This window comes from Orcinus orca, chromosome 8, assembly GCF_937001465.1.
Source record: "Orcinus orca chromosome 8, mOrcOrc1.1, whole genome shotgun sequence".
Lineage (NCBI taxonomy): Eukaryota > Metazoa > Chordata > Mammalia > Artiodactyla > Delphinidae > Orcinus > Orcinus orca.
Window position 1 is genome coordinate 92,493,547 of NC_064566.1, and position 18,865 is coordinate 92,512,411.

At 44.3% G+C, this 18,865-nt stretch overlaps 1 long non-coding RNA gene across 2 annotated transcripts in view; it reads left to right on the forward strand.

Annotated features, from left to right (window-relative positions):
• Positions 1-18,865, forward strand: part of LOC125965175 (uncharacterized) — a 73,128-nt gene that overhangs the window by 30,974 nt on the left and 23,289 nt on the right. For both annotated transcript variants that reach the window (XR_007478759.1, XR_007478758.1), the window contains exon 2: positions 3,018-3,136. This is a non-coding gene — a long non-coding RNA (uncharacterized LOC125965175). The remainder of the gene's footprint in view (positions 1-3,017; positions 3,137-18,865) is intronic.

An 18,865-nucleotide genomic window follows, 5' to 3' on the forward strand; every position in this document is an offset into this window, starting at 1 on the left:
TCTATTCTTCCCCCTTCCTTGCGCCTCTTACCCTCATGATTCCAGTCCAAACAGGTTGATAAGACTCATATCTTTTGACACTGACCAGACCCTTCTTTTGTCTTCAATAGAGTTGGGGCTGAGTGCCCAGGAGTCTGTGTGTGTGTGAGTGCATGGGGAGAGGGGGTGGATGGGGAGAGCGGTACATGGTTCAGACAGGAGCTGCATTGCCCCTCTGCTTGGGCAGGCTATATGCCCACTGGAAGTCTTTCCAGACCACAGGGAAAAGGTAGATAACATAAATAAATCAGGGAGGAAAAAAAAAAAAACCCACAGCCACCAGATGTTGCTTCTGAACAAAGCCTTACAGTAGGAAAGAAGGATTCCCAAAGTGGCAACAAACTCACATGGAAATGTCTGTGAGGTTAAAACAAAAAACTTCCCTGTTTGCATGCTGTTTATTCCAGGTGTGATGAGTAAATCCCAACACTTTGAGAACTGTCATCTGTTTTGAAAGTTTGTGCAAGTGTAGAGTTCAGAAGCAACACAACCACCAACAGTAACTACTTCCACGTGGTAACTACCTCCTGGTCAAACTTTATAGCCACTCTTTAAAATGCTTGAATTATAGAAGCCATATAGCAATGGTAGCTAAGCATGTGGGGTTTTGATATAGACAAACTTGTATTCAAATCTGAGGTCTAACACTTACCTGCTGTGGGGCACTTATCTGCTGTGGGTATCCAGTGTAGAAAGATGGCAATAGTCAAGTCCTGGGACAACAGTCCTGCACCTACCTCAAAGGGAAAGGTCCAGGTTGGAATGGGAGGATGGAGGACCGTGGGGAGAAAAGAAACTGATGGATATAAATATTTTGAAAATTATTGCTAGGTGATTGATTAGTTGGGGCATTTGGGAGAAAGAAAAGAGTAATTGGTTCATGTAAAGCAGCAACTTTAAAAAGTCAGGCAATTATAAACTCCAGGAAAAACAATCTATGAGAAATGACACATAATTATGGTAAAATACCTGTCTTGGCAGTGAATAATACTCATACAGTCTTTTTTTTAAAATGTATCTATTTATTTATTTTTGGCTGTGTTGGGTCTTCGTTTTTCTGTGTGAGGGCTTTCTCTAGTTGCGGCAAGCGTGGGCCACTCTTCATCGTGGTGTGCAGGCCTCTCACTGTCGCAGCCTCTCTTGTTGCGGAGCACAGGCTCCAGACGCGCAGGCTCACTAGTTGTGGCTCACGGGCCTAGTTGCTCCGTGGCATGTGGGATCCTCCCAGACCAGGGCTCGCACCCATATCCCCTGCATTGGAAGGCAGATTCTCAACCACTGCGCCACCAGGGAAGCCCCCCTCATGCAGTCTTAATAGTATAAATACAGACTACTAATTTATAGTAGACTACTAATTTATAGTAATTGTTATATAATTACACCAGAAGGGTAGGGGAGAGACAGTAGGAAGAAGGTTGACAGTGTACAAGAGAGCGAAATCCTCAACTGCAATAACTGGAATTTAATAGAAACTGTCTAAAACCGATAACTCAAGAAGTAGCAGTATAAACAGGTTATTTAAAATTGGAGGTAAATGCCAGGAGAAAGTACTGAGTTCAGAGAGGTTATTTCTGTGGGATGGAAGAGGTGAGGAAGGGTAGATCAGAAGACTGCTATTGTTTGAGTCTTTTAGCACTATTAGTTTTTTTTAAACTATGTACACGGATTACTTTGATAAATAACTTTAAAATATATAAGGTGCTTAGCTTGGTACTTGCCACATAATAAATGCTTAATAAGTGTTAGCCATCATTACAGAACTGGAATGGATGTAAAAGGTTTATTTCATCTATTCCCTTGCCTTTAGCCAGTACAATACTTAAACTCCCCCACAGGGCTGACCGTATCACAGGGTAAATCCAGCGACTCTGCCAGCATCAGCTATTTATGTGTCACTGGCCAAGACACTCTCCCATAGTCCATAGCGACCTCAGCAATGTAGAATGTCAGGGCCAATCCTGATACAATGGCCAAATAGGCACAGTTGCTGTAATACTCTTTCTGTCCTTGGGGCAGGCTGAAGGATGGCTCCCCAAATGTGTCCATCTCCTAATCCCTAGAACCTGTGAATGTCACCTTATATGGCAAAAGGGACTTTGCAGATGTAATTAAGGTAAGGACCTTGAGATTATCATCATGGGCAGGGTGTAATCACAACAGTCCTGAATGAGAAAGAGGAGGGGTCTGAGTCAGAGATAGGAGGTGTGATGACAGAAGGAAAGGACTGGGTTGATGAACTTTGAGGATGGAGGAAGGGGCCACAAGCCAAGGAATACGAGCAGCCACTGGAATGGAAAATGACAAGGAAAAGATTCTCCCCTCGGAGGCTGCAGAAGGAATCAGCCCTGCTAACATTTCAACTTCAGCCCAGTGAAACTGATTTCTGACCTCCAGGACTGTGAGAGACTAAATACATGTAGTTTTTAGCCCCTAAGTTTGTGGTAATTTGTTACAGCAGCCATAGGAAACCAATGGAATCCATAAAAATTTCCCTCCCTTTCTTTTCATCCTTTACCATCTCAAGCAATATACCTCATGTCTGGTAACCAGGGCCTCCCTGGGAAATGTAAAAATGTATTTGTATTCAAAGTGTTATGAGTTGTTGTGTATCTTTCAAAGAAATTTTACATCTTGGAAAAAGATTCCAAGAAGAAAGTCTCAAAGGCAGAGAATTATTTTTATTCATATTTGTTATTTCTAGTACCTAGCACAGTGTCTGGTTAATAAATGATTGCTAAAAGAATGAATGACTAAGTGGCTAAATACATAAACGAATAAATAACTGAATAGGCCTCTAGACTCAAAGAAGACGCCATCATCCCTCATTAGTCAAAGATATTTAAGAACATCTTCTTTCTGCCTAATTGAAATCCCCCAAGCTGAATTTTAAGTGCTGTCTTTCTTATCCTCAGTGGATTTAGTAAACATCTGGTCATCAACCAACATTTATTAAGTCACTTTTAGTTTTCTTTTTTCAGGCTAAATAATCTCAATTCGATGAACTATTCATACCAGTCTTCTCTTTGTCATGGTCAGAGCAGGCCAGTTACCATGATGGGTCTTCCTTTGGGCACCAACCAAACGGAACTGTAATGAGGTAAGGTTTCTAGTGTATTCTCATTCTCTAATCTTTGCACACATTTGATTAGGGACCATGGACGAGGGACTTCACTGTCTTTGTTGCCAGTGGTGCGCTTATAAAATGTGGGACAATCAGAGCCCACGGGAATGGGCCTATCAGTGGCCTATCTCTGTAACCCATGGAGGCAACACAGTGAGTGGCTAAAAGCACAGGTTTTAGCCTCTGACCTAGGCCTGGGTTCCAGGCCTGTTTTTTTCACTTACTATCTGTGTGACCTTGGGCAGGTCACAAAACCTCTCTAAACTTTAATACTGCAATCTCTAACTCAAGGGGCCTTATAATGCTGTTGTGAGGATTAAACTAGATGCCAAACAGCACTCTTAATTGTGCCTGGTACAAGCTAGCACTTGCTAAATGTGAACTATTATGGTGAAGACACTGGGAGAGGATATGGCAAAACTTGATTTTCTCCTTCCATAACATTCTGGGCCATTTCTGAGGGAGGGGTAAGGGATTCAGATCAGGCCATCTTGGGCAAGGAGGATCAGAATTCATTTATTCAGCCTACAGGCATTTATTTTGTTCTCTAAAGGAGTTCTCAGTGTAGCAGGGAAATATACAGATAAATTCAACATTGCAATGCAATGTGATAAGGAGTTGTGGAGTGGCTTCGAGAGGAGAGGACGGCACCTTTGAATGAGTCTTAGAAGAGGAATAGGTGGCCTCTAGGAAGAGATAAAGTCATTCCAAACAGAAGAAACAGAACGTACAAAGCCACCGAATGTGAAACAGCATGATGGGTCCAGTGAAGAGGGCAGCCATAAGAGTTATTATCACATTTCCAGTTCGCCACCTTCTAAACACATGGTGGGATTGCATTTCTTGGCCTCCTTAGTGTTGGGTTTGACTGTTTGACCAGGTGACAATGTGTTGTGAGCCGAAGTCACAAGTGCCACTCCAGGCCAGAGCATTGTATTATTGATGTAGGATCTTCCCAAACTGGCTTTTCTTTTGTCACGCTGACTGGTAATATTTGAAATGGTGGCTGCTCTGTTAGTCTAGTCCTGGGGTGAGGAGATAAAGAACAAAGTCCCCAGCTCTGTTCTACAGTCTATTATATTGCTCACAAAATAGTACCTTTTGTTGTTCCAGGTTGGTATGACTTTGTGTTTGTTACTGCAGCATAACCTAACCTATTCCATCTGATGGAGTCAATGTAGTCTGGGGAAATAATAACCTGTGTTTATCTTCTCTCCTCTCCTAAGACCACCCACCCGCCCCAAGGCACAGTAGATATAGAGTTAAGTAAACTTCAAGGGCGGCTTTGAATGGGAAAGATTAAAAAATAAGGCTATCCGTGTGTGTATCCACCAACTCTTCATCTTTGAGGAGGGAAGACATTGGTCAGGGATTGGCTGTAAATATGAGTACTTTTGTTTCCCTTGACCCTACTGCCTCCCTGAGTCATTGCCCAGCAGTATGGGCTCCTAGAGCTGAGCCCCAAGAAAACTCTTTATAATAATGATGACTTACTTTCCCTTTGCACAGTTCTCTGCCCAGGGTGATGTGCTTTCACATATTTTATCTCTTTGACACATCACAACAACCTAGGGAGGGTGGCGTTATGATTAGTCCCATTTTACAAATGGGGAAATGAGAGGTCAAAAGGTTACATGACTTGTGCAAGATCACACAGTTAGTAAATTTAAGAGACAGGTTTCAATTTGAGGTCTGCTGACACCAACTTATGAATTCTTTCTGCTCTACTGCTTCCCTTCCCCCTCCTACACTTTTCTTACCTTGAGGTTGTTCAACCTGCCTTCCTAAATACACTCAGAAACACAGGGTTTTCAATTCATAATTTTGATAGCTTCAGGGACAGAGTGTAAAAGAAATATCAACTCATAGGACCTTTTCCCCAGCCATTGACTCTTCTTCCATCAGAAGGAATGTGAGGAGTATTATTATGACCATCAAAATACTTTTATTAACATGGCAATGTCTATTGCTTCATACCTACAGGGATCCAGATTTTAACATTGAGGAGCTTAGTCTTTTCTACCCCAGAGTCTTTGCTCATTTTGGAATATCTTTGACTGGTGTGTTCTTTCTCCACATCTCTGGTCCAACTCAAAGACCTCCTTTTCCATGGAGCCTTCCGTGATTACCCAGAATCTCCATGTTCCTGTGGCACATACTTCTGGTTTGGGCCTTAACTGAAAATGCCTTGTATTATGGCTGGTTGTGAATATGTTGGACTTCCTCACTAAAACATAAGCTCTTGGATAACAGAGAATGTGACATTCATTTTTGAGGGGGACAGTATAGCACAGTGAAAGGCCCTGGGATCTAGCCTAAGCTCTGTTTTTATACAAAATTACCATATACAAAAATTACCATATACAAAAATTAATTTGAGACAAATTATAGAGCTGAATGTAAAAGCTAAAACCATAAAGGTTCTACAGGAAAACCTAGGAAATTTTTGTGACTTGGTAGTAGGTAAAGATATCTTAGGACACTGACATCAATAGCCATAAAATAAAACAATAATAATTATTATAAATTAGATTTTATAAAAATAGGAAACTTTTGCTCACCAAAGACACTATTAAGAAAACAGATAAGTGAGCCACAGACTGAGAGAAAATATTTGCAAAACATATCTGACAAAGAACTGGTATCCAGAATGTACCAAGAATGGCTACAACTCAAGGATGAAAAGATAAACAACATAATCAAAAAAATGGGCAAAAGATTTGAACAGATACATCACTAAGCAAAGTTTACAACTGGCCAATAAGCACACTAAAAAGGGTTCAACTCCTATACATCCATTAGAGTGACTAAAATGAAAAAGACTGACAATATCAAATGTTGGCAAAGTTATTGGAGCAGGAATTCGCAGACATTGTGGGTGGCAGTACACAAACACTTTGAAAAATGATCTGGGAGTTTCTTCTAAAACTAAAACATAGTCCTGTCTTATGATCACTAATAAGACTCTTAATGATTTATCCAAGAGAAATAAAAACATATATCTACAAAGATAGTTGTAGGAAAATGGTCATAGTAACTTAATTGATTATATGTCCCCAACCTGGAGACAGCCCAGGTGTCCATTGACAGGAGCACTGATACATACAGAGGAGTACCACTCAGCAATAAAAAGGAACAAGCTGCTGATACCTGCATCAACAGGCAAAACATTTTGCCTTACATTGTGAAAGAAGCCTTACCTAAGAGTACACAGTATATTATTTGACTTACATGAAGTTCTCTAAAAAGCAAAACTGATATACAATGAAAAAAATCACAACAGTGGTTGTCTCTGTAGGAAGGGAGTGGGGCTGAATTGGGAGGGGCATGACCATCACTTTCTGGGGTGATGGTCATGTTCTATAATTTTATAGGGTTTTGGGTTACATAGGTGTATGCATTTATCAAAACTCATTTTCAAGTTCTACTCATTTCGTGGTATGTAAATTTTACTTCCAAAATAAAAAAAAAAGAACCACAAACAAATATTGAACTCTAATGATATTCATGCTAAAGTATTTAAAGTTGAAGTGTACTGATGTCTGTAATTTACTTTGAAATGCATGCAAAAACATAAGATAGATTGATGGGAGATGGCTAGATGGACAGGTATGTGATAAACAAATAAAAATTGTAGAATCTAAGTCGTGGGTGTATGGGTGTTCACTACACAGTTCTTTCAATTTTTCTGTTATGTTTGAAAATGTTCATTATAAAATCTTGGGGGAAAAAAATCTGTCAACCAAAAAGGCACCAACAAATCAACCAACCAACTAATCAATCAAATAGTAAATCAGCGAATACAGTGTTTCCCAAACTTGACTCTTTTGGATTCTCCCTGTAGTAATTTACTTGAACTTGACTCATCTTTAAAACTTATGGTCTAATTTTGCCTTATCCTGAGTAATAATATCTGTGATATTTTGTGTGACGTATTAGTTATATATATATATATATATATATATATAAAATATATATTTTTAATTTGATTTTTTTTAATTCAAAGATTGTCAAAGGAAGTAAAACAAGAACAGCTAACCATCTGGTCCTATGTACAGTTCAAAATGTCTTTTGGTGCTTAACAAGTCCTAGGAAAGGAAACTACAAAGTTATCTTGAACCAGACAAATAAGTTACCAAGGGCAAGTTTGTGGCACCAGGCTTATGCATACAATGTACATTAATATAAATATCTAAATGTTAACTTAAAGATGGCAGTCATAGGCCAAGTGTAAAGTTGTTGTACTTACCCGCAAAGTGTGCATATCACACATTAGAAGTTCTGGTCTTTGCTGCATGCTGTGGGGAGTTAGAAGTGGGACGTGTGGTCTCTGACCTCAAAGAGCTTTACTGACGGCCCCCTAAATCTGCGGGCCAAGGGGAGGCTCTGTGCATCTGGGGGCAGCAGCCTGGACTGTACATGAGTGCCTGGGAAACGTCTGCAGCAGGCCTCACCCGAGGGAGGTGAGGGCAGAAATAACTGGTGACACGTGGGTCAATGTCCTGTCTCCTTTCTCAAGACAAGTGGGGAAAAGACTCTTTGAAGCCTCAGGAGTAGACACTCCATTGGATAGACCTTCAGATTTGAAACTGTGCCACAACTTTGAAGAGAAGGGGAAAACACACCCTCCAGCCACCTAATCACAGGGCCCCCCTGTGGTTCCCACCACCCTCCACCCTCTACCTATTCCACTCCTCTCAATTGTCAATTAAAATAAACAGCCTTGTATTCCGAGGTCTGGCTTCAATCTATCTCAGCTGGGAGTATACGCACAGATTTGTGGCAGTGCCCGAAAGTCCTTGCTCAACCTTTTTAATATCTGAACAAAGCAATCAAACCCGATAAGATCTAGTGAAGGCGAGATCACTCTTCTGTCCCTGGGATGGAAGCTTATTAGTCTGTGGCCCACATCATCAGAGTTATTGTGCCATGTTAAATTTATTGGTACTATCTCACCTCATTAAATACTTAAATAGACCTGACAGGACAGAAAAACGGGCTTTTTAATTTTTTCCCCCTATCCAGAGTGAGCTGGTGTTTCCCATGTCCCAGTTCACCTCTGCTACACAGCTGTTGGCAAAGAAATAAGAAAGCAGCGCACTGAGTGGAAGGTTCGGGCTGGCTGTTTAGAGATTCCTGGGGTCCTCCCAAGGCCAGCCTGACTTGGGCAGGAGGTGACACAAGCACCCCTGAAGCGCGTGTGCGTTTCAGTGGGAATGGGGTGAAAGAGGCAGAGGGAACCATGGTGCTCCCTCGCTCTGCTGCGTTCCCCAAATCTGTCTGGCTCTGCAATTTCTAGGAGGAGCCGACAATGGCCAGAAATAAAGGTCAGGGTGAGTGAGGAGAGGAAGTAGGGCTGTATGGGGATGGAGGTCGGTGGGGAGATGTGGCAGGTGAGTAGCAAAGCAGCCAGCCCTCAGCCCCTCCTCCAGTGCTGGGGCCTGTGGACTGGATTTAGCAAATAGCCCTAGTATCCAGGGCTGGATGGTGACCAAGGGCAGGATTTCCCCAGATTCAGAGCTAGAGAACTTCGCCGGCTGGTGAAGGCTTGCAGGGACCCAGTAGACTGAAGGCTTCAAGCAAGTTACAGATGTTGCGGGGGCGGGGGGGCGTCAGAGAATGCTGATTTGGTCCTCTGCCTATGCCTTTCTCCACACACTGGCTGTGCGTCTGTGTGTGTGTTGGGGTGGAAGGTGGGGGGCAGAGTGGAAATTCAGGACCCGGAGAAAATCGCAACTTGGAAAACGTCCCTTTAAAGAGTTTCATCCAGCGCTTGATACCTTTTCCTCATTTCTCAAGCCAATTTCCTTCTCAGCCAAGGTGATTTGGGACACAGACTTCCCTCACCTCCTTCCTCTCCTCGTATCCCTACCTGCAGAGAAAGTCTCTGTGTTCCAGCTGTTTCCCTCTCCCAGCACAAGTCCTTGTGTGCACCTTGTTCATAAGGTGGGCAAGGGGCCAGGAAGCAGCTCCCGGGCGCCTTCCATTCCTAATGCCCTAAATGGCCATGACACTGCACTTAATTTCCGTTTTACTGCAACTGCCGGAGGGATATCAGCGGGCCAAGACCTGGGTCCTGTGACAGTATCTTCAGCTGTGGCCATCAGCCTGCCTGTAATTAGATGCCACTTGGAGCCCGCCGTCCTGCAGTGCCAAGCTTGGTGGACTTATGTAACTGTACCCCTGTTCGGAGCACAAGGCTCTTTACAAGCTCCTAATCTCCCAGCATTAAAGCAGCCATAATCCCTTGCCCACCCTGGGAGGGAAGGCGGGCCACAACCAGATGGTTATCTCTGTTGTGAGCTTAGAATAGTGTGGGGCACGGAAAATCCAGGACTTGTGCAGAAAACCCAGGTGGTGACATTGACCAACTGGGGAGCATTGCTCTTTATCTTTTTTGGAATGTTCCATAGTAGACTTGGGGAAGTGAAATGGTCAGAAGCCATGGGTGAGGGCTTCTGCTGCCTTTGGTGCACATCCAAAAAATGTTAAATGGGGACCACTGTGAATGTTAAGTGGGGGAGCATAGAGGATGAGCCATGGTGGTAATTAAAGCATGTTGACCATGTCGAGGTTTGGGGGAGAATTGGAAGTCAGCCTGTGTGGGTGGATATCAAGGTCCAGTTTGGTCTCAACCAAATGCTGGTTGCGGGGAGGGTAGAGGAAGTGATTAATTACTGCCCAGGTGGCAGTATGTCTTCATGTAGAAGTTGCAGCCTCAATTATCTTTAATGACTTCCCCGTGGTCTTAAATCAAGGGCTAGTCCAGAATGGGGGTCAGTTGCCGAAATACACATCCTGGGTGGGGCTGGCAAAAGGTGGACCATGGAGTGAAGGGTCACTTTGGGGTAGGCATGGCCCTGTCTCAGATCAGCCTTCCCTCAAGGACTGAGTGATAAAACTGACGATAATTGAAATCGGAATCAATAAGACTCTAGACACATAGAGCATCTTCAGAGAAGCCCGGTGTCTTTTCTGATCCATTGATCGTGTTTGTCTTCACCCACTCACTGGGCAGGTCAGAAGCAGAGAGTGGGGACTCCTTTCCCACTGTATGGATGGACAAAGGCAATCAGCCCCATCCATGCATACAACTGGTTTCATCCACATGCTCTCCTCTAGCACAGGGTTCCAAGTTGTTGGAAGAGTTAATTAGCAAGTCCCTGTGTCTTCCATCCTCAGTGGTTGGAAATCACCAGAGATGCCGATGAAAACTACAGATTCCCACACTGCGCATGCAGAGTTGGTTTTCAGGGGGTGCGACAAGGTTATATGCATTTTTAGCAGGCTCTCCAACTGCTCCCCAAGTGACTAGTGTTTGGGAACCCTGCACCCTTGCTGTCCTTCTTACTTTCTAAATAGGGAGGGACTCACAGGGACCAGTTTTCAAACTTGTCAGGGCTGGAGACTGTGTTTTCAAAATCCAGGACTCCTTTGAAAGGCAGTAGGAAAAAAAAAAGAAAAATGACCCAAGATGTGGTGCGCTTTCTGGGAACATCGGTCTCCTCCTCTGAGTGAGGATGGGTGTGGGACGGAGGAAATTGGAGAGGGTTATGGAAGAGGTGGTGATTCTAGGTAGAGCAGTTCACTGCCCCCTCTCTGAGCTTGAGTCTAGGCATCTGTAAGGTAGGGGGGTTGGGAGGTGATCGCTCAGGGCCCTTCTTTCTCTGACACTCTGGGCATCTCTAGTCTTCAGGCCAAATGTCTCCACTCCCACATGGCCTGACATCAAGGAAGGAGGTCCTTTTGCTTCTAGGTAAGGAAAAGGAGTTGGGGTACCCTAAGTGTCACTCCCACGTGGCCTGTTGCCTCTCTCCCATCTTTTTCTTCCACTCGATCTCCTGGTCTCTCTTCCCATTAGACAGAGGTGGAATCTTGAAGCAGGTCACCCTACCCTCTGCCCAATAAAACCCATGAAAGTGATCTCCCCTGGGCTGTTCAGGACCTGCCACTCACTTTCTGCTTCCACGTAGTCCTTCCCTGAGTGGAGAATTTCTTTTGGCATCCTTCCCCATATTTGACCCCCAGGTCGCCCTTCTCAATTTATTGAATATAAATTATGCTCTCAGAGACAAATAGTTCTTCCTTTCTTGCCCCTTATGATCTATTGCCCTCAGATAAAAATGCAGGACACTCTCTTAACGGGATCTTATGTATCCGAGTTCTCAGCTCTCTCAAGTTATTAGGAAGAGTTAATTAGCAAGTCCCTGTGTCTTTCAGGCTGGTTCACCAGTGCCAGGGGAATTTATGGATTATATCCCAGGGAGAAGTCAAGGATGACTCCAGCGTATTTGGCCTTGAAAAACAAAGTTGCTATTTACAATTGACATCCGCTGGAGCCTAATGAAGCATCGTCTTTGGGAGAAAAGCTGGAACTCTGGACACGACTATGCTCAATTCAAGAGGCAGCTACTGATGGCCTTGGAGCCATCACTGGGGACTGGAGATGCTGGGCAACACCAAGAGGAAGAAGATGTAGGCCTCTTCCCAGAAGAATTTACGTTGAAGAAGGGAAAGCCCATCTCTTCAATCAGTACTGGTTGGTTGGAAGATGGCTGTACCTGAAACACGCTGAGAAGGAAAGCACAGTTGGAAGGACCTTCAAAAGTGAAAACTCTCTAAAATTTAACCCTGTCCAGTGGCTGAGTTAGGCTGCAAGTGTGCAATGTTTGGTTTGAACTCAGTACATTGGAAAATATTTCCTTCTCTTCCTTTAAAACTTTTGTTTCTACTACCTAGTACTCACACACAAAGGGTAGAGCTTTTTCCAGTATTTTTACGAGGATATAGCTGGATGTAGGCTTTGCATGGTACAGGCCTTTGATGGTGATAAATTCCATGGGGTTTCTGTTTTGTTTTGTTTTGAGAATGTCAACCTTGTCAATAGACAAAGGTAAAGAAGTCTGTGTATGGGAGCAGGAGGTTAAGAAATCTGAGACTTTATGCCAAGTTCACTGATTCCCTAATTCATTCCCTGATTCAAGTATTGGTTCTTTGCTATAGTGGCTAGTAGACTACTGATTCATTCATTTATTTATTCAATAAACACCCATGGATTTCCTTATCTAAGTTCTTATCCAAGAAAATCAAGCTGAAAGTTATTCTTCCTTCTAGTTTCTCTTTTCTTGGTTTCCTTCCAAAGCAATTAAGGGGAGGTAGAGGGCAACAGGGGGAGGGATGTTGACTTTGGCTTCTCTGGGATGCCTCCCCTTTGCAATGCCAGACCCCAGAGAAGGAGAGAGCCTTGAATGTGGAGAAAGATGGCAGCGTCTCCCTGGACTCCGACTTCCTGTCCTTTCCTTTATCCTCTTCTTCTCCAGTCCTCTTTGTCTTCCCTTGTTTCTTTGTTCCCAGAGGTTTTTGGCCTTGTTGGGTGGGATCAGCCACTCAGGGTACCTGTGGGGTACACAGCCCTGTTATCCTGCCTCCCCCTCCAGCGATCCAGGGAGTAGGCAGCATCTGGTGCTCCTGTCTCCTGAGAGCCTTTTTAATATTATTTCATTTCTTTTAACCTTTATTAAGACAAACATTGAGCTGAGAAGAGTCTATACTCCCACCAGAGACACTCTCCATTTTGATATTAAAAACAAAAGAAAACAAAACCTAAACTCTCCCAACCTGAGGCCCAGAGGGGAGAGAGAGAGAAGAGAAAAAGGGGGAAAAAAAAAAGAAAAAAGTATCCTAGAGATATTTTTACCTTCAAAGATCCGTCACTCATTACTGCATATCACAGACATGTCTACAATCTCATCTTCTTACAATTCTCCGTGAAATAAGTGTAAATGGAAAATAATACCCATTTTGAAAGTTCAACAAAATGTCTTTATCCACCGAATGTAGCCCCATCTGTCTCATTTTCAGAAACAAAGCCTGATTTTAAATAGCAGCTCGCCACCCAGAAAAACACCGGCAGCTCTCTCCAGCTCGGCATGCCAGGGGCTGCTGCGGTATCCCCATGTAATTGCCTGCCTCCTGGTCAACATAGGATGGACTTCTGGGGAGGCCAAGCGCCTCAGCTTCAGTGGGTTTCAGGGGTCCTTCCCTCTGAGGAGGGAGCAATGGTAGAATTCTGTAAACATTTAAAGCCGGTTCTCCCTCACCACCTGGGGAGAGAGTGACCTGGGTTACCAGTCCCTGCCAGTCCCCCATCCCTCCCCGGACCACAGCACGCACACACTGTCACCCCAGCCGGCAAAGAGGAGGTAAGGAGAAGCTTCCTCCAGCACCTGATTTCCACTTCGATAAACAAATGATGTACCACAGTAGACTTGAAGGTGGAAAGGTGCTCAGAAGCACAAAGAGGGGGAAAAGCTCATACTGGAAGGATTTAACTCTCTTCACTAACCAGCTCTACGATGTCGAGCAAATACTTGAGACTCCCTTCGTTTCTTTTAAGCTCATCTCCTACAACTTAGATGTCTGACAGGGATTCCAATCAGTGTGTCCCAAACTCCTGCTCTTTCCCTTCCTCCATTTTCTCCACTTCAGTTAAAAGCAACTCTATCTGTCCAGTGGATCAAGCTAAAATGAAAGCAACCAAACCAACGTGACTCCGCCCCCGCATCTGATCTGACAACAAAACCTGTTGGTTCTACCTTCAAATACAGCCAGAATGAGATCCGTTCTCTCCACCGTCGTCCCCACATGCCTTGCTGTAGACCACTGGCATGTCTAGCTGCTTCTACCCTTGGCCTGATTCGACAGCAGGGTAGGGCGGGGAAATCACAGAATCGGCAGCCTACCTGTTTAGATTCCAAACCGGCTCAGTCATTGACTAGCTGTGTGGCCAGGTTCTTGATAACCTCTCCATGCTTTTGTTTTCTCATCTGTAAAATGGGAACCATAATAGACTACCTCCTAGGGTTGTAATGAAGACTGACTGAGTTAAGATGCATAAATGAACTTAAAACAGTGCCAGGTGCATAAGAAGTACTACATAAGTATTAGGGTTAGAGTTAGGGTTATTACTGTTTATATTATTCTCAGCACAGCACCAAAATGATCCTGTTAAAATATAAATCAGACCCTATCACTTTTCTGTTCAAAACCTTCCAGTACCTCCTTCAGGATAAAATCCGAAGTCCTTTCCTCCAAGGTTGTGTGAGTGTTGATGGCCTGTACCTCTTCTGTTGGTACTCTGTTCCAGCCACTTGGTACTCTGTTCCAGCCACTTGGAGCCTTCATTTCTTGGCACACGCTGGGTCATTCCCACCTCAGGATCTTTCCACTTGCTGTTGCCTCCAAGGGGAGTACTCTTTCCATGAGAGTTATGTGACTTTTCTCCCTCCCTCCATTCAAAGATCTCCCTCCTCGTGAGGTCATCTCTGACTGCTCTTTTTAAAATTAAATCCGAATGCTCTCCATTCCTTTTTTTTCTGCTTTATTTTTCTCCCTAGCACTTATCACTACTTAATATACTATGTATTGTACTTATTTATTTGGTTTACTATCTGTCTCTTTCCAATAGACTGTAAGCCCCGTGAGTGTAGGATTTTTTCATCTGTTTGTTCACTGATATGTTCCCAACTCTAAAATAGTGCCTGGTGCAAAATGGACACTCAATAAATATTTGTCCAATGGATGAATATAAATACAGTTAAACCTGACAATCTTGAAGATCTCCCCTTTTACGTTAACATTCTCCAATCATACAATGTATCTTCTTACCTGTGGAGCCGAGATTTTTGCAGTTATACCACCTAAAAGAGGTTAAATGACTCTTTAAGAACCATGGGAACACTGAGGGAGAGCCAGTTCTGGAACCCAGACCCTGTGACACTGACTTCATCTCTATTCCCTCCCCTCTGAGCCTCCTGCTAACATTGAATTTTCCTAGACACATTTGTTAAATGGATGGATGGATGGATAGATGGATGGGTGCATGCATGCATAAACATATCCCCCTTCTCTTTGGGAGGCAGGCAAAAGATGGTAAAACGAACCTGAGGAGAAGGCTGGAGTTTTCTTTGACGGGATGAGGCTGACACAGAGCCCAGCCAGGAAGGAAGGGTCCATCAGTGCTTATGCCTGGCCATGAATCATCACCGGTGATTCAGGAGCTGGAAGGCCTGTCGGGGAAACCTCAGATGGAATTGATGTATCAAGGTGTCACTGTTGTTTATCAGAAGTGACACTGTGGGAGATTGACAGGTAGTCACTGGACAAACAGGCAGATCACAGGCTCATAGAGGTGCCTGGCAGCCCCTGTTGCTTAGGAGACTCAAGTCTAGGCTCTGGAGGGACCTCCACAGCACTTGGCCAGCAACGTGACAGGTGGGCAGGAAGAGTGTTGCGGTGAAATAGTAGTGACCCAACATGGGTCCCTGTCCCAAGGACCTCATGGGTCACCTAGGTCGGGGATATTCTTTTTTTTGTCAGCGTTATTTCTTTTTCCTTTTTTTTTTCTTTTGAGAGAGCTCACCACCCCACATCAGCCTTTATGAGGTCCACATGAAAGGGGCCCCTAAGCTGTACAGAGTATAGGTTGGACAGAACCCAGCCTGCCGTTGAGCCAAGGATGTGGGACCATTCCATCTTCTCAGATCTGCAGCAACCTGCTCTCCACCTCGTTTCAACATGAGAACAATAGCTAATGGTTACTGAATACTTATTCCATAGTATGCCCTTAACGCACCTTATTTTTTTAAGCTTTTTTTTTTTTTTTTTTGTGGTATGCGGGCCTCTCACTGTTGTGGCCTCTCCCGTTGCGGAGCACAGGGTCCGGACGCGCAGGCTCAGCGGCCATGGCTCACGGGCGCAGCCGCTCCGTGTTATGTGGGATCTTCCCGGACCGGGGCACGAACCCACGTCCCCTGCATCGGCAGGCAGACGCTCAACCACTGCGCCACCAGGGAAGCCCAACGCACCTTATTTTACCTTCACAACAGCCAGATGTGGTAGCCATTCTATTCCTCATATTATAGTTGAAGAAATGAGACTCTAAACGTTAAATTCATTGTTTGGACCGTAGGGCTAGACAGTGGATGAACGAGAATCACAATCCAGGTATGTTTAACTCACTGCCTCATTCTTAACCCGTCAGCATCACTCCACAGACCGTCAGAACCGGGCTCTTATCCCACCCCTCAGCCAGGTCCTCAGGGCCATCACCGTTGGGCTCTTCTCCATGACTTTCCATTCTTCCAACACAGATGCTCTGCTTAAGCCACACTCAATTTCCTTCCAACTCCCATTCTTGTGAGTTTCTCAAACGTCTTGTTGTCTTTGTACCTCAGAGCTGAGCGTAGTGCCTGGCTCATAGTCAGGGTTAAATAAACGTTGTTGAATAAATGAATGACTTGTTTAGACCCCATCTTGTGCCTTGTAGCTGCCAAATTCATCCCCACGGCTAGTGTCGAGTCAACATCTCTTCCTACCTCCAAAGCCTAATTTAAGACTTGATATTTTTCTGTTGGTTTTGAGTGGAACCTGGTGCAAAATTTAAAGAGTATATTATAGTATATGTCAAAATTTGACAAAGTATAATAAACACCTTAGAAATACGTTAATCCTTGATTCAGTAATTTTATTTCTAGGAATTTATCTTAAAGAAAAAAAAATCACACATGTACATGAAGAGGTAGGTGCCAGGATGTTCACTGCTGCATTGGTTAAGATGACACAAAATTGGAAATGCCTGGAATGCCCAATAATAGAGGACTCATTAAAAAATATTACACATTCTCTTTTACATTCATACAATAGAATACTTAGTAGTCATTAAAAATAATGAAGATATATATATATCTATTGACATAGGAAATTAAGTGGAAAAAGTAGGTTATAAAATAGTACACCCAGAATAATTTGATTTTTATTAAAATTGTATGAATATAAATATATGCATCAAAAAATGTCTAGGGCTTCCCTGGTGGCGCAGTGGTTGAGAGTCCACCTGCCGATGCAGGGGACATGGGTTCGTGCCCCAGTCCGGGAAGATGCCACATGCCGTGGAGCGGCTGGGCCCGTGAGCCATGGCCGCTGAGCCTGCGTGTCCGGAGCCTGTGCTCCGCAACGGGAGAGGCCACAGCAGTGAAAGGCCCACGTACCGCAAAAAAAAAAAAAAAAAAAGTGTCTAGGAAAGCATATATCAACCTGTAGACGATGGTTATTTTCAGGTAAGGATTATGGGTGAGTTTTTTTCTCCTTTTTACGTATTCATTTTCTAACTTTCTGCAAAGCACATGTTTATAAAGAAAGGCAAATGGACATTCTCTAAGAAATATTCCCTGATTACTCTTACCTCCCTTAATCCTTCCCAAATCTGATGGCCCCACTGCCTGGTGCTGTTTAGCACATGTGCTGCATTGGGTTGATTGTAAGGGTCTAGCATTGTTCCCATAGGTGATGATTTTCATTCCCCTTATAAGCTCTTAGAAGGCTGGAGTCCCCTCTTCAATCTATTGTTGTTGTGTTTTAACTGCAGAATTTGACATAGTATATGGGAGCACATAAAGTTTTTCTCTTTCCCACTGTTTATTCCTATGAGGTAGAAAATGAAGAGTGGAATTCCCTGAGTCCATGGGAAGGAATGGGGATGAAGCCATTTCCCCAGGGCTGGGCAAAGGTCCAAATTTGCCCACGACACAAAAGGTAATAAATAATAGAGCGACCTCTGAGGTCAGGGCCCTGGCCTCCTCAGGCAGCCACACCGACCTGCATAATGGGCCATGGGCAGTGATGACTCATGCAGGTGCTGGTTGGGTTCCTGCCAGACTGGCCTGAAGAGGCTCCACAGCTGGAACTAGACAGGCCTGAAAATATGGCTCCCCAGGGATGGCCAGGGCCATGCTCTGGGGAACTGGGCCAGCCAGGGACATGGAGGGGCTTCTGAGAATCGGAGCTGGAGACACATGGCTGCCTTGGCCTTCTTCTGTCTGTGCAGCTGGAGCCCCAGGGTGAAATCTACACCCATTACCCAACCATACAGAGCAAAAAGAAATGAGTTTAAAGCGCCAGAAGGAGGAGTTAAATAATAATCATGTAGTGAGTGGTTTGGGTAGCAACTGTTGCGATAAAATCACCTCCTGTTCGTACAGAGCTTGACTGTGCACAAAATGCTTTCACATATATTATCCTGTTTGACCCTCACAACAGCCCTGTGAAATAGTCAGTCTTCACCCAGATTTTCCATCTCCTGACTTCACTCTGCTAAAAGAAGGTCTACCTGAGTGGGAGAGAAGATGACACAGCTCAGTGATAAAGGAATTTCATGGGTGTGTTTCAAGAACAGAGGTCTCCTTCCTATGGATGAATTTTAGAGAGAGAATCTGGCTGGGGGCGGGGGTGGGGGGAATGAAATGACCCCTGATGGCCCCAAGTTCGTGCCAGGATAGCTGGGTGGGCTGGAAGGCCATAGCCATGAACATAGGAATGTGGTGTTCATGCCTTCAAACACATGCCTCGTAGCCCAGTGAGGACAGAGACTTGCTCCTTTTTTAGACACCAGTGGACGAGGATGTCAGGGTCAACCATGGAATTCTCTGCCCAGGCTTCAGACAAGACCCTGTGGTGCGGTGTGTGAGCTCATGTGGGTAACAAGCAGGGACAGGTGAGGAACTAGAGTTGGGGGAGAGGCAGACTGGTCCTTGAGAAAGGTCTGAAAAGTAGAAAGAAAATTGTCTCTGAGTTTGTCCTGTGAGCTCTGCCGGGGGTGGCAGGAGACTCAGTTGGGGAAAGCCAGCCAGGAAGACCATGGCTCTGCCC